The sequence below is a fragment of the Acomys minous genome (genome assembly GCF_964271855.1).
Source record: "Acomys minous genome assembly, chromosome: 16".
NCBI classification, from domain to species: domain Eukaryota; kingdom Metazoa; phylum Chordata; class Mammalia; order Rodentia; family Muridae; genus Acomys; species Acomys minous.
The window spans coordinates 73,513,336-73,526,456 of record NC_140498.1 but is presented as its reverse complement, the minus strand read 5'-3'; the positions used below and the strand labels follow the sequence as shown (position 1 = coordinate 73,526,456).

Sequence of the window (13,121 nt, the reverse complement as noted above, 5' to 3'; positions counted from 1 at the left end):
CTTTCTCCATGTTGGTTTTTGAGACAGGGTCTCTCTTGGAACCCAGAGCTCAATGACTGGCTGGATTGGCTGACAGGGAGCCCTCAGGAGCCCTCAGGAGCCCCCTGTGTCCCCCTGCTAAGTACTGGTATTACAGGCATGCTCTGCCACAGCTAGCTGTATAGACGGGCTCTGGGGATCTGAACTCAGGTCCTCACACTTGTACAGCAGGAGTGGGGGTGGGGTGGGAGTGTGCTAGGGTGCAGGTGTGCCATTGCACCCACGAGGTAGTCAAAGGACAACCCGCAGAAGGCGGCTTCCTCTTCCCACCATGTAAGTCCTCCTGGAGACCAAGTTCAGTTTGTCAGGCTTGGCGGCAAGTACCTTTACCCACTGAACCCTCTCGCTGGTCCCACCACTGAATCATTTTATTTTATCTTACTCAGGCCCTTGTTACAACCCAGACTTCCTCAGAACTCACTCTGTAGTTCAAGGTGGCCTTGAACTCACGATCCTGCCTCAGTGTCTCAGCCTCCTGAGTGCTGGGATTACAAGCTTGCACCACCACACCTAGCTCAATCTTGACCCTTTTGTTCTCTGCTGCCTAATCTTTCTGCTATGGGGCACATTTTGAGAATTTTAAAACAAAAATCTTAAGTAATCCAGTGTGTGTGTGTGTGTGTGTGTGTGTGTGTGTGTGTGTGTGTGTGTACAGTGTGCATGAAGAGTTCAGAGGACAACTTGTGCTTGTGAGGGTCAGTTTTCTTCTCCTGTGTGAGTCTGAAGGGTTTAGGGTTCAAGGGCCTTTATCAGGTGAGCGATCTCAGCATCCATCAGCTGGGGAGCAAGCAAGCAAGCTTTCAAAGCTTGAGGCTGTAGGGGGCGCATTCCAGTTTCAAACCACAACATGGAGGGAAGGAGAGAGAGAGAGAGAGAGAGAGAGAGAGAGAGAGAGAGAGAGAGAGAGAGACAGACAGACAGACAGACAGACAGACAGACAGACAGAGACAGAGACACAGAGAGACAGAGGGAGGGAGAGGGAGGGAGAGACGGAGAGATCTAAGGGCTCTGAAGTAGCTGGGGAAGACTGTATGCATGTCCAAGTTTGCCTTTCCCCCTGAAGCAGCCCCCCTACCCCTCTGTGAGCTGCTCCATCAAAGCCAAAGAAGCAGTTGCTGCAGAAATAGACAAAGGAAGGAAGGGGAGGGATGCTCAGCCAGGGCAGGGTTCCCAGTCTCAAATTCCAAAAAAAAAAAAAAGAAAGAAAGAAAGAAAAAGAAAAGAAAAGAAAAAAAAAAAGACTCAAAGCCAGGGCTGGTCAGGAACCAAGACTCAGTGGCAAGCTGCCATAAAGTCAACCTCGTTTAGGGATGGTCTCTGCGCTGAGATGGGAGGACACCTCGCCCCTGCACCTCCCCTGGCCTTCCTCCAGTCCTCTCTATACCCTAGCTGTAGCTCTTCAAACAAGGAGAGACTGCTGCTGGCTCTCTGAGGGTGATTTCCCAGTCTGCTGCCCCCTTGCTCTGCCTTAGAAAGTCCGGCCAGACAGAAGGGCAGACTCTCCCTGGAAGGAGGGAGCAGTCCGACTGGTGCTTAGCCAGCCCAAAGCCCCAGATGATGAAATATTAATTCAGCAGGAAGGTGGAAGACTGGCTAAGGACTCACCCTTGGGGCTCTGGGGTGGCAGAGCTGGCAGCAGCAGCTGTAGCCCGCTGTCTTACCTACTCCTGACTTCTGTTCTGTAAGGATCACACACACACACACACACACACACACACACACACACACACACACACACGGGAGGAGGGCACACACAAACAGGCTCCAGTAAGACAGGCACCACAGATGGCTGCATATGCTCACAGACCGGCATGGCAGCCTCACAGGCTCACCAGAAATATACAAAGATCTACAGATCTCTCTCTCTCTCTCTCTCTCTCTCTCTCTCTCTCTCTCTCTCTCTCTCTCTCTCTCGTGTATGTGTGTGTGTGTGTGTGTTGTATACCTGTGTGCTTGGTACAGGGGTGGGGGGGCTTAGAAGAGGGTGATGGGAGGCAGGCTTGGTAGTGCACACCTTTTTTTGTTTTTTTCTTTTTGATTTTTTGAAACAAGGTTTCTTTGTGTCCTGGATTCACTTTATAGACGAAGCTGGCCTTGAACTCATAGAGATCAAGTTGCCTCTGCTTCCTGAGTGCTGGAATTACAAACATGGGCCATCACACCACACCTGGCTTTTTTCTCTTTTCTTTCTTTCTTTTACTTTTTCTTCTCTTTTTCAAGACAGGGTCTCTCTGTGTAGCCTTGGCTGTCCTGGACTCGCTTTGTAGACCAGGCTGGCCTCGAACTCACAGCGATCCACCTGCCTCTGCCTCCCAAGTGCTGAGATTAAAGACACGTGCCACCACACCATCCAGCCTTTCTTTCTTTTTCTGTTTCTTTCTTTCTTTTTTTGGTAGTACATACCTTTAATTCTAGCTCTTGAGAGGCAGGTCTCTGTGGATTCAAGGCCAGTCTACATAGTGAGTTCCAAACCAGACAGAGCTACACAGTAAGACCCCATCTCAAAATATTAACAAAAAGAAAGAAAGAAAAAGGAAAGAAAGAAAACAAAGAGAAGAACGCAACAGAGCCTCTGAAACTGGAGTTGCAGATGATTGTGACCCACCATGTAGGCGCTGGAAAGAGAACCTGAGTCCACTAGAAGGGCAACAGGTGCTCTTTACTGCTGAGCCATTTCTCCAAACCTCCAATTTTTTTTTTCTTAATTTCTACATTCTGGCTTTCCTCACCCTAGTCCTGTCACTACTGGACTGTCCTGACATGTCTAGCACTGCCTTTGGTCGGAGCGGTGGCGAGCCACTCGAGGGAATGAAGCAGGAGCAGTCAGCACTCCTGGGTTACACTAGGGTATAATCTCTGGGCTCCTTTCACGGCTGTCGCTGAGTTTCTCCTATTCAGCATGCTCAATGGGAGGACTGGAATAGGACAGTCGCTGGTACAGACAGACAGCTCAAGGCCACACACATAGGCAGTGACTTGAAACTCATGATCCTGTGACCTCCAGCCTAGAAATGCCAAAAGCCCAGCCGTCTCTTCTCATGCTCCTTTACCGGAGCCTGGCCTGGTGTCCTACAGCTGTAATGCCGGTACTCGGAAGCCTGAGGCAGAGGCATGACGATTGCTGTGAGTCTGAGGCCGGCCTGGGACCCGCAGCAACATCCCATCTCACAGAACCGTGGGCGGGGATGGAGCTTGGTTGGTAGAGCGCTCTTGTCTAACATTCACTAAGCCCACCCACTGCATAAATCAGGGATGTTGGTTGGTGCACACCCATAAGCCTAACATTCAGGACGTGGAGGATCAGTTCAAGGTCGTTCTCAGTTACATAGTGAACTTGAGCACTCCAGCCAGGAGTACATGAGACCCTACCAAAAAAGAAGAAATGGAGAGAGGAGAGGGCGTGGGCAGGAGAAGAAAAAGAATTCTCTCCCCAGTCGCTTTACACCCCTACACAGCCTGCCTGGTCCAGTCACCAGGACATAATGACAAGGACATCTTTGGATGTGTCCCCTACTTCTCCAGCTGCAAGCAGCTTCAAGGAAAGTCTTGGTAAGGACTCTAAATAGCAAGGACTATGCCCAGTTCCAAATTAATAACTGCCTTTGCTCTTAAGGCAGCTCTCAGAATAGACATGCCTCGCCTCCTGCTGGTCCCGCATCCGCAGCATTAGGTACTCCAGGACTGCAGAGGGCGCTGCGAGCCGCGGACTCCGGGACGCTCTAGCCACCAGGCGGACCAGGAGGCCTCCTCGATGGTGGTGCGCTGTCCAGCATTTCAGCAATCGGCAGCGGCGCCCGCGGGAGGACGGGGGCGCGGGGACGTGGGGGAGGCCACAGAGCTTCCTTGCCCAGCAAAAGACCCAGGAACAAACGAGACCTGGAGTCCCGGCTCCAGAATCCAAAAGACTGCAGAGGTCAGCGAGGAGGTAAGAGCCTCTGATGGGGCGGGGGTGTTTCCCCAGAGGGGCTGGGCTGGGTTGGACCTCAGGCCTCCCCAGCTAGAGGATCCAGATGTGCAAAGGATCGGGATTGAGAGGTTGATTGTTGAAGTTATCTGTCTGAGGAGTCAGACGAGATACTATTAGAGATAGAGAATGCTTTTCGTTTCACCTAGAGTGATGGAGAAAGTGTGAATTCAAGGGTCAAGGGGAAGACTCTCCTGGACATAAATTAACCATGGTCCAGCCCACGAGAATGCCAAGAAGGCCATCATCTAGTCGCCCTTCCCCCCCCCCCCCCAGCTTAGGAGAAGCACCTGCTCCCCAGGGAAAGGATACCCCGATGCAGGGACACTGTAGACACCCATCACTTGCAGAGGTGGAATGAACAGGCCACCCCCCTCCCGCCCCAGTCTGGATGCTGGGCCTCTGTCCAGCAGGGGGGTGCCTGCATAAAGGACAGTCTGGCCTTTTTCCCAGCTACCCAAATGCCTGGGGGAGGTAGGAGCTGGCAGTGAGAATTGGGTCTCTCACAAGCTGGCATTTATTCTCACACTGGGAAGAGGGTGGAGGGTGCAGATGTGAAAATAGCCACTGGGAGTTTGGAAGGGCACTCAGCAAGAATTGTTAAGGCTCGGGGTAGGTCTAGCCTTGTGGTAGATTTATGGTAAAGCACGCGGGGTGGAGAGAGATGAAGCCTCTAGTTTGCCAGCTTCTCCCACTTTCTTTCAAGGGCTCCTGCCTGGACAGTAAGGTGTCCGTCAGTTCCTGTTTTTGACAGCTTGTTCCCATAAGGACAAATCAGGGAGATCTAGAAAAAGGCCACTCAGGTCAGGTTTGGCACTCCAACGTCTGTGTTGTATCCCAGCCATAACTTCTCAGTTCCCCAACACCTCTCCACTCACCTGCTCGTGGCGTCGTCACACCCGGACCGGCTCTCTGTCCTGTATCAAAAGGAAGAAAAAAAAAAAGGGCAGCAAGGGTTCCTCTATCTAGAGGGTCAGCTTGAGGTCATGACCGGGGCTGGCCCCGGATTCTTCACCCCATCCAGAAATAGAACTATGTTGACTAGGAAATTGCTCCCACAGAACACTAGATTTGGGGTTCCTTAACTTTATATCCTATCCCACTCTCCTGTGTGGGGTGGAGGAGCAGTTCTTCAAGGATGACTAAAGAGAGTGGATTGGGTTTTCAGAGGTGAGTGGTGGGTGGCTTAAGAGTCACAGACTCTGAAGTCAAGAAACGTGGAGTCAAATGTAGGTTATGTGACCTCAGGTAAAGCCTCTTATTAACCTTTCTGAGCTTGCCTCCTACTGTGTGAACAGGTGGAATGTTATGGAGATTTCTTTTGTTGTTGAGGGTGACAGGGGTGAGGGTGACTCGCTGAGAGAGTGGGCAGAATGCTTTGTGGTTAAACTACTGGGCTCATCTATATAACAAACGGGACACTATTTAAACAGTAGGATGTTAGGGCCAGTGAGATGGATCAGTAGGTAAAAAGTGCTTGCCACCAAGCCTGACAGCCTAAGTTCGACCCCTGGACCCCACGTTGTAGAAGAAGAGAACCAAATCCCACAGTTGCGCTCTGACCTCCATGTGTGCACTGTCACTCCCGTCTCTCCCTGCCCACAAATAAATAAATGAAAATGAGCTGGGAGGTGGTGGCACATGATTTTAATCCCAGCACTCAGGAGGCAGAGGCAGGCGGATCTCTGAGTTTGAGGCCAGCCCAGTCTATAGAGTGATTTCTAGGACAGCCCTGTCTACACAGAGAAACCCTCTGTGTGTGTGTGTGTGTGTGCGTGTGCGCGCGTGCACAGGCACACATGCTAGATGAATATTAATAAAGAGATTACAAGTAAATGTTTCCTACAGAGATACATAGAGGTATTTGAAGTATGTCTTCTGATTCCCAAAGGACAGCTTCTTAGAGAACCATGCTACTTGGGACTATCACAGCAGGCCCCATGATTGGCATACGGCTGCAATGGACCCTGCTAGTCCTCACCAATGCTCCTCAAGGAAGATCCCATCGGTCCTTTTTCACAGCTGAGAAGTGAGGTTAGACTGACTTTCCCAAGGTCACAAAGCCACTTAGCTATCTTCCCTGGGGCAGAATATTGCTGATGACTTGTCCCAACCTCTTTCTGTCAAGGGCCGGATAAGTGTCAGTTTCTTGACTCGTGATGTCGGCTTACAGGTGTGGGGCTTGAGGCATACACAGCGGGGTAGGGAGATGACTGCCCCAAGGTCACTAGGACATTTGATGGTAGAATGTACTTTGGACTGGCATCTGTGCACCCCTACTGCATCCTGCTGCCCCCATCATGGTCCCATCCCCCAGGAGAAGTCCCATCAGGTCATTATGATACCTTCATCCTACCTGCTCCACCCCAACAGGCTCTTGCTGACCTTAGAAAGCTAGTGGCTGCCCATTCCCTTCTGAGTGGCTACCTCCCACCCCTTCACACAGCCCATGGTCATAGCAGCCATCAGCCTTGTGGGAGTCAGCCTCCCTTTCTGCTCACATCTCCTCCTCTGTCCACATATTATTCACTCCAGGGCCGGGAGGGAGCCTGTGTCTCTTCCTTAACCTACACCTTGAACTATTCACATGACCATCACACACATACACACACACACACACACATACACACACACCATCACATCTTCATATGACTTGGTTAAGAGGTACTACTGTAGTGGGGGGGAACTGGGTGGTAGCCCACACCTTTAATCCCAGCACTCTGGAGGCAGACGGAAGTGGATTCTGAGTTCAAGGCCAGCCTAGTCTACAGAGTGAGTTCCAGGACAGTCATGGCTACACAGAGAAACCCTGTCTCAAAACAAACAAAAGAAGTGCTGTTGTCTTCCCTTTGCAGAGGACCCAAACAAAGCCTGGAAATGTGATATGGTTTTTACCAAGGTCTTGGTGCAGTCTAAGCCTACTGTCCCAGAGTGGTTTCCAGAACTCTCTGCTGCCCTCCATTCTCCTTGCTCCCCTGGCTGACCATCTTCCAGAGCACTGTGGACTAGCAGAAGTCAGGGGTAACATGGGGTAAGAAAACTGCAGGACTGGGCATGTGAGTCCAAGGGCATTTCTGAAGCCAGCTCCAATCGTGACTTCTTGTATGACCTTCAACAAGTCTCCCATGTCCCTGTGTATAAAGTGATAGTCTTACAGATGACCATCCAAAGTTCCCCTCAGCATTGGGATTTTTTTCTTTTTTTTTTTTTTTTTTTGTTTTGTTTTTTCAAGACAGGGTTTCTCTGTGTAGCCTTGGCTGTCCTGGACTCACTTTGTAGACCAGGCTGGCCTTAAACTCACAGCGATCCACCTGCCTCTGCCTCCCGAGTGCTGGAATTAAAGGCGTGTGCCACCATGCCCAGCATCAGGATTTTAAAGAGCTCACTACTCTATAAATCTGTGTGTTGAGCCAGACCTGAAAATGAAGGCCTGTGATCCCAATCAGTTGGGAGACTGAGGTAGGAGGATTTTGAGGCCAAGAAGAGTCCGGGCAAGAGAATGAGTTCAAGACCATCTTGAACAACTTAACAAGAGTCTGTGTCAAAGTAAAAAGATGACTGGGGATACAGTTCAGTGGTAGATGATTTGTTTAGTACATGAACCAGGGTTCAATCCCTTCACACACACACACACACACACACACACACACACACACACACACACACACACTCTCTCTCTCTCTCTCTCTCTCTCTCTCTCTCTCTCTCTCTCTCTCTCTCTCCAGGGACTGGGGAAATGGCTTAGTCAGTAGAGTGTTACTCAAACTTGAGGACCTGAGTTCGGATCCCCAGCACCCACATAAAAACTGGGTGCTGTGGTATATATCCATAACCCAATCATTAGGAAGGTGGAAACAAGTGGATCCCCGGAGCTAATCAGGCTTAGTGAGAGAACCTGATCCAAAAAAATAAGATCGAGAGCAACTGAGAAAGACGCCTGACATATATACCTCTGGCCTTCATGTGCATATAAATACACATGCATTTGAACCCGGGGGGAGAGAGAGAGAGAGAGAGAGACTGTCCAGAAGCCTGTGATTCCATCCACTGAAGCAGAAATCACCTCCAGTGTTTCAAGGTTTGACCTATCGGCTGCTGCAGCTGAGATTTCAAAATCCACCTGAGCCCCCTGACAGCAGAATCAACTTCCAAGGGTGAGGCGGGGGTGGGGGCGGGGGTGGGGAAATAATACCAGGGTCCCAGATACCACAGTGAGCCAAGATTAGACACCCCTCTAACCTAGGTTTGGGGTGGCCTGCTAGGACACCAAAAATGCCCTCCCTATACCTACCTACCAGAATCATTCACCAGAGCCAGGAGGGGCCCAAGCACCCGACGCGCAGGACAGAGACACGGAGAGATGTTGGCTGAGAGTGCCTTGGGGAATCAGGGCGAGAAAGAAATTTGGCAGCTGAATTCTATAGGGAGAAGCCCGGGCCCGAACAGGAGTGTCTTGTTAGGGAAACGAATGCAGGAGGGAAGAGAGACCCGCTTGGTTCTAAAAAAAACCTTCGTCCAGAGAAAGGCCAGGAAATAGAGGAGGGAGGGGATCAGTAGTAGAGACCTGCTGAGAGGCAGGAGGCTTGGCCAGGAGAAGGGGGGTTCATGAAGGTGACCCTGAAGGCCTGGTGTAATCTGTGAACAAGAAGAAGTGAGGTGACGGCGGGAGTTCGGCTTGTAACACGGAGGGGGTCAGGGGCTCTCAACCTTCCTAAGGCTGTGACCCCTTAATACAGTTACTCATTTAATCCCAGCACTCGGGAGGCAGAGGCAGGCGGATTGCTGTGAGTTCGAGGCTGGCCAGCCTGGTCTACCAAGGCTACACAGAGAAACCTTGCCTCAAAAAAAAAAAAAAATACAGTTACTCATGTTGCGCTGAGACTATAACATAACTTTCGTTGCTACTTTGTAACTGTAATTTTGCTGCTGTTACAAATCGTAATGTAAGTACCTGATGTCCAGATGGTTTCAGGTGATCCCTGTGAAAAGGTCACTCCACCTCCAAAGGGGTCCTGAGCCACAGGTTGTGAACAACAGGGCTGGGCGATGGCTCAGTTGTTTAAAAAAAAAAAAAAAAAGCCAAGCAGGTGATGCTCACTTGTAATCTCAGCACTAGGGAAGCAGAGCCGGGTAGAGCTCTGGGACTCTGCCTAGCCTAGACCAACTTGAAGCCTCAAGTAAAAAGAAGAGACCCTGCCTCAAAAAATGAGGAGGAGCCAGGCATGGTGGTGCACGCCTTTAATCCCAGCACTCGGGAGGCTGTGAGTTCGAGTCCAGGACAGCCAAGGCTACACAGAAAGACCCTGTCTCGAAACAAACAAACAGACAAACAAAAAGGAGGTGGAGGAGGCTGGCTGGATAATTTAGTGGGTCAAGGTACTTGCTGCCAAATTGCCTGGGTTTGATGCCTGGGACTCACATGGTGGAAGAAGAGAACCAAGTCCCTACAAATTGTTCTCTGACTGCCATAAATGTATTATGGCGTGCGCGCGCGAGCACACATACACACACACACACACACACACACACACACACACACACACACACGGAGGTGGGGAGGATAAAGAGAGGGTGAGAGGCCTAGAGTCCTTTTGATAGGGAGAAATTCATTACCGGCAATCGCAACTGCAGCCTGGTCCAGCCTTGTTTGTCATATGCCGGTACCTGTGTCTTTCACTCCTTCCCTCTCTTCTGGGCACAGGAGGACAACAGTCCCACCTGTACCCCAGACCTCTTAGTCCTGTGTCATCCAAAAAGGGGCTCTCAGGAGATTTGGGCAGATGATCAAGATCTGGGCTAACTACCGGACTTACAGAAAGGTCTTTCGATGGCTATGTAAACCTTGGCTCCAGAGAAGCCCACCAACCCCCTAGGGGGTCCCACCATATTAAAAGCTGCCAGCCTGCGGCAACGTTTCCTCAGCAGGCAGCCTTGCTTCAGCCTCCACCGCCCTCGCCCTGGCCCTCTGCCCACTGCAGAGGTTGCTGTGCCAGGCAAAGCTGGCAGACAAGCCTGGATCCCGCAGCATCTTGCTGGGGCCACCGAAAGCTATAAGAAGGCTGGGCCAAGCTACCTGATCCTGGAGTGCAGACACCTTCTTCATTTTGAGTGTGGGGTGGGGTCCCTTCCTTCCACTATTTCCCAGAATGACCCAGGACAGAGACAGACAGACAGACAAACACAAACTGTGTTGAATTCTCTCTTTAGCAGGCTCTCAATATATGTCGCAGGTTAGCCTAGACTGAGCCTAACCTTGTGGCTATCCTCTGACAGGCATATGCCTAGAATGTGAGGATTCCTTTGATCTTTACAAATGACCTGTTTTCCAGCCGGCAAAGGCACACACTGGTAATCCCAGGGACTAGCCTGGTCTACAGAGTGAGTTCCAGGACAGCTAGAGCTACAGAGTGAGACCCTGACTCACAGAAACATAAATAAAGAAGTAAATAAGAATGACATTATAGCCAGGTGTGGTGGCGCACGCCTGTAATCCCAGCACTCGGGAGGCAGAGGCAGGCAGGTCGCCGTGAGTTCGAGGCCAGACTGGTCTACAAAGGGAGTCCAGGACAGCCAAGGCTACACAGAGAAACCCTGTCCTGAAAAACAAAAAGCAAAACCAACCAAACAAAAAGAACGGTGTCACACGTGAACTCTTGCTTGTAATCCCAGCATTTGGAAGGCTGTGCCAGAAGGATTGCTGGCAATTTGAAACCAGTTTGGGCTGCATAGTGAGTTTCTGGACAGTCTAGGCAACAGAGTGAGAGCATGTCAAAAAGAGAGAGACATAGACACAGAGAGGGAGGGAGAGGGGGACAGGGTGAGGGAAGGCTCATTGTACAACAATGTACCCAAACCAACCATCACCCCTGGGACCAGTGAGATGACTTGGTGAATGAGGGCACTGCCACCAAACCAGACAACTTGAGCTTGATCCCCAGAACCAACATGGTGGAAGGAGAGAACTGATTCCTGAAAGATCTACTGACTCCTCTGTCATCCACATACACACTGTGGTATGCATATGTGCATACATGCACACATGTGTACACATATGTGCACATGCACAGAGACACATGCATTGATAATGAACTTTATTTTATTTTTTTTATTTTTATTTTTATTTTTTCAAGACAGGGTTTCTCTGTGTAGCCTTGGCCATCCTGGACTCACTTTGTAGACCAGGCTGGCCTCGAACTCACAGCGATTCGCCTGCCTCTGCCTCCCGAGTGCTGGGATTAAAGGCGTGCGCCACCACGCCCGGCATAATGAACTTTATTTTAAAAAATCTTTTTGGAGACAGGTGTGTGTGTGTGTGTGTGTGTGTGTGTGTGTGTGTGTGTGTGTAGCCCTGGCTGTTCTAGAACTTGCCCTGTGGATCAGACTGGCCTCAAACTCAGAGATCCCCTGCCTCTGCTTCCCAAATACTGGGATTAAAGGTGTGCGCCATCACTGCTACGTAGCAATTTAGAATTTTTAATGAAGTCAGGTATACAGCATAATGGTAAAGCACCTGCTTAGAATCCTCTAGTGAGGTGTTGGGAGTGTGGCCCAGTGGTTAGAGATCTGCCTAGCATGTACAAAGTCCTGGGTTCCATTTATTCCTAACACACACACACACACACACACACACACACACACACACACACACACAAACAAAGACAAACACTCTTACCACCCAAAGATAAGCACTAAGATTGTCTAAGACTGTGGTACCTCCTTGCAGACTTCCTCCTACATGCTCATAGCTACATGAAATTAAATCACTGGAAATGTCCTTCTGTGTAGCCTTGGCTGTCCTGGACTCGCTTTGTAGACCAGGCTGACCCCAAATTCACAGAGACCCACCTGCCTCTGCCTCCCCAAGTCCTGGGATTATAGGCATTTGCCACCACTCCTGGCTTTACATCTTTTCTTTTCTTTTTCTTTTTTCCCCTTCTCCAGTCTGAGCATCCTTGGACATTTTCAGAGCTTGTTCAGAAGCATACTTGAGCTTTTGCCCCAGTGAGGAGCTTGAGCCTCCGGTAGGCTGTAGAAAGACTGGGTGTGGGTGAGGCTGTTTTCCTAGCAAGCCAAGGAGAGCAGAGGGGAAAGCCTTACCTGTGTCCCACCCATCTCAGGCAGGGTCTGGGGGGCTATGTGGTTTTCTTGAAAGGGATGACTATGGGGCCTGGGGCAGATGAGCCTGAGAGTGAGGCAGCTCTGTCTTGTCAGTTGCCAGGGACTGCAGGGGGGAGCAGCCATAGCTGCTGGCATGGGATAGTCTGAGTAGGTCACACATTCCCAGGGGAGAGCATGGATCCTGCAAGACTTCAGTGGAAAGAGCTCAGAGCTGGAATCAAGTGACAGCCGTCTCCTGGGCTCTGCTTTCAGCTGGGCCCACCCCTCCATCCTTACTACAGGCTCCCAAAGTGCGTAGCTGCCTCCTAGTGCACAAGGAGAAGTGATAGACGCTGGGTTTGACAGCAAGTCCTTAAGAATAAAATCCAGGCTGGGTGTTGGCGCATGCCTTTAATCCCTGCACTCAGGAGGCAGGAGCAGGAGGATCTCTCTGAGTTCAAGGCCAGCCTGGTCTCGTCTACAGAGCTAGTTTCAGGACAGCCAGAACTACTCAGAAAGACCTTGTCTTGAAAAGCATCATCATCATCATCATCATCATCACCATCACCATCATAATAATAGAATAAATTCAATATGTACCTGAGACAGCAGTCACCATCTGGGTGGGTGGCTCAATATAATTCATACTCGGGGGAAATGTCTCTTTGTTCCTGGGTACCCTGTGAGCCCTGAGGACACAGAGGTCAATCTGACCTTGGCCTTGACCTTGAAGAGTTCCCCAGAGCAGTTGTGGGAACTGACAGTTATGACCTTCTGGAGGTTCGGCTAGGTAGAAGCTATCCACAGGGATGTGGGCTATAGGAGGAGGCCCCCCGAGAGAGCTGATGCTTTTTTTGGGCCCTGGAGACTGATAAAGAAGGCGCAGAGGAGTGACACCCAGAATAGCAAGGGTAATGACATGGAGGGGTGAGCCAGGGAGAGTGGGGACATGACTGCTGTCCTAGCAATAGAGGCAGGAGGACCTACTGCAGCGTTCTCAACCTAGGGGGTCTCAACCCCT

General features: G+C 50.6%; 1 protein-coding gene across 1 annotated transcript in view; it reads left to right on the top strand.

Moving 5' to 3' along the window:
- The first annotated feature begins 3,791 nt into the window (after positions 1 to 3,791).
- Positions 3,792 to 13,121, top strand: part of SRRM3 (serine/arginine repetitive matrix 3) — a 74,725-nt gene continuing 65,395 nt past the window's right edge. The window contains exon 1 of the mRNA XM_084764616.1: positions 3,792 to 3,964. The gene's annotated coding sequence lies outside the window, so the exon portion shown is untranslated. The remainder of the gene's footprint in view (positions 3,965 to 13,121) is intronic.